We start from the raw sequence: 3,428 nt of genomic DNA on the forward strand, positions 1-3,428 counted from the left end.
CATCTGAAATTTGTTAATCAAGATGAAACGATTAGTAATAGAATTATTACTTTAATACTCACAAAAAAAATGTGTTCATATGGTCACTGAAAGTTTCAAACTTGTTTTGACCCACTTACCAACTCTCCCATCATTTACTAAAAATGCATGAATTACATCATAACTGAGATTGTTAACTTTAGCAAGAGTCTTAGATGCTTCGCAGCAACTCGAGCTGTTTCCCGAAGCATTTTTTTAAGAGCATTCGTCTCAAACTATACTACTTCTCTTACATATTGCAAATACCAGTTGATATGTAGTTCTCTTATGAATTGTCTCATATATTAATAAGCTTAAGTATTTAAGTATTTGCATCAAAACAATCAAAAAAGGAAATACCTCATCAACACATATAAAGAAGAGAGGATTATACATTTATAGAGCTGCGGTACCGACGGCAATAAAAGGTTGTTGTAGGTGATCCACCAGGCGCAATTTATAGCCCGTAGTTTAGGTAAAGTGGGTAACGCGATGACAAGATTTTTGGTCTATCTTCAATACCAAAAACACCATTATTCCCAATAACAGCACAACTATTGGAGCAGTAAATAAAATTAGTTCAATGAATTCTTCAACAATCCAACTCCTAAGCAAAACCCTCATCTTCATATTCACAATCTTCATTGTTCGATCATTTCGTCTTTATAATCATCGGCTACAAAACAATTATAAATAAACGATTAACTCAATGAAACAAATAATCAGTCAATTCAAAATATCAATTTATATCCAACGAAGACTAAGCCATTAGTTATAATATAACACTTTTACCAACGAACATTACTTACAGTTGCACAAATATATATAAAGCAAAACCATCTCTAAATGAAGAATTACATTACCTTTATAAACTATTACAGAAATCATTAATATGAAAATATAAGCCACGAATTAATTGAACGAAATAACAGTTGGAGCCTCAAAACTGAAGATAATATTACGCATTATTGAGCCGAACTACCGAAAAGAGCATAAATTTAAAATAAATGAAGAAAACTTGCCTTTTAGAATAGATTGATTTGGACGTGTAACAACTTGTGATTGTAAGTGTTGACTGCTAACTCATTTAACCTGCATAAGTCGAAGTCCAGTTCAAAATCTGACCATATGTTGCAAAGATATATATGTAGTATCCAAATCTGCACACAGGGCCATACGCTTAAATGAATAATATCAGTGATTTCGTACTATAAACTAATTCGGTGTAAACTAATTCGATATAAAACTAATTCAGCTTTAAACTAAACTCAATGATCTATATCATTGTAACAAAAACCCGAGTTTAAAAATTAATCAATCTACAACCACTAATAAAACCTTTAGGATTGTAAGTTCTTATAAACTGTTGTTTGACAATCAAAAAAGGATCTATATCATTCTAACAGTTGATATGTAGTTAAAAACAGCCTCGTATATTAATAAGTTTAGGTATTTAAGTATTTGTATCAAAACAATCAAAAAAGGAAGAAAAAAAATGTTTGTTATCTAAGAAAATAGCAAACATTTGTTATGTTAGTAAATAGCAACAAAATTCTCACATAAGCAACTATGTACTTATTAATTATATAAACTATAACATAACATTAAATAAAATAAAATAAGGTAGGGAGAAGAACCTTGTCATCACACGAGATTGAAGCTTCATCTGATGTAATAGCAACTATGCAACAAAATTATCATATAAGCAACTATGCAATAGGTTGTTATCTTATAAAAACGGTTATACCTTGATAGTTTTCCAATTTTATCAAACACTAGTCGATTTGATGTAGCTTCTTCTGTGCAAAACATAAAAAAATGATTCATCTGCCCAAAACATAAAAAATGAATAAGTTATAATATGATATGCTAACAACTCATAAACCAAAAGAATACACTTACGTTCTATTGCTTAATATACTTAAATCTCACTAATTATAGTGGCAAAGGGTAGTCGTATCCACTACTGCAGTCATTGACTCACATGTCCATTAGTAACAACCTATAGAACTAATGTGTATTCAGGTTAAAATAACGACGTCTTAACAAAATTCATTACTAACAACATATATGTCAGAGTGTCTCATATCTTATTCTTGTTCATGTCCTTACTGGAGTTGATGCTACCTTCTTGTTCATTTCATTTAACAAAACAAACAGATGATAATCATGCACCATACTCGTATCGATCTAACAGCCTACTCGCCCGACCATAGGGGTAACTTAGGTGATAGTTATAGCTTTAACAAAAACAATTCTATAACTTTGAACTACAACTTTAAAAATTGAAGATGATAGAAAAAGAAAACTTACAAATGGAACTAACCACCCGTCTACAGATGTTTCAAACCGAACAAACGCCAAGAAAAAAACATGAAAAAGCCTCATTCTCACAACTTCACTGGATATTTGGATTAACGCCTCAGATACTATTTCTCATCTTGATAAAGTCTGATATTTATCTCTTGCAATAAGAAGTACTCGTATATGAACTGAAGACCCCAGCCCTCCAATATATTACGAAATAAATGCGTTGTATATTATTCAATCTCTAATGAAACCGAAAAATACAATCAATCAAAAGAGAATAAAAGCGGGTTTATAGAAACAAATCAATAACTTACGGAATCGATGGCAGATACAAAAGCGCAGACTGTTAATGGAACCCTAATATAGCACAGCCCAGCACCAGTAGTTTGACATGGTATTTTAACCTCTCTGTTCAATCAAGCCTATGACACGTCTATGAGCAGATGTACAGCTGCAACTCATGACGATATTGATGAATTATGTTTCGATAAATCACATTATAAAAAAAAAACTTAATATAGATTGGCAAATATCTCTATAGAACTGTTTGCATAAAAATCATAATCATCATCTAGGATATCCTTGGACTATTTATGTTTTATACATGAGAATTTGATTATCAGTGTCTTCAAACTATATTAAAATGTGATGAACATAAAGTTCAAGCTGAGAGTTACCAAAGTGGCTAAATAAGATGACCATGTTCATCCCCTATCCCCTTTTAGTTAAACATGTATCTTATTGTACCCCTTCAAACCTGTTAGATTGACCTATAAGATGTATCGCAACACAGAACAGTAGTTATAGTAATTATATTATGAAAACATCCACATCCTTACAATCTACACTAATATAAAGGAGCTACAGGAAACTTAACTCCATTTACACATTACAATAAAATGACTTGACGGTTGATAAGTGGACCAAAAGGGTTAACTTGCTTTCCACTCTATAAACTGCATAGAGTTGTAGTTAGGTGTTATTACTATAATACAAACCATGACAATAGCAAATTCCAGTGGCAATATATTACTGAATAATATTACTAAGGTTGATCAAATTATTTAAAGTAAAGAACAAAAAAATTTCAATGATTAATA

This window comes from Rutidosis leptorrhynchoides, chromosome 10 (assembly GCF_046630445.1).
Source record: "Rutidosis leptorrhynchoides isolate AG116_Rl617_1_P2 chromosome 10, CSIRO_AGI_Rlap_v1, whole genome shotgun sequence".
NCBI lineage: Eukaryota > Viridiplantae > Streptophyta > Magnoliopsida > Asterales > Asteraceae > Rutidosis > Rutidosis leptorrhynchoides.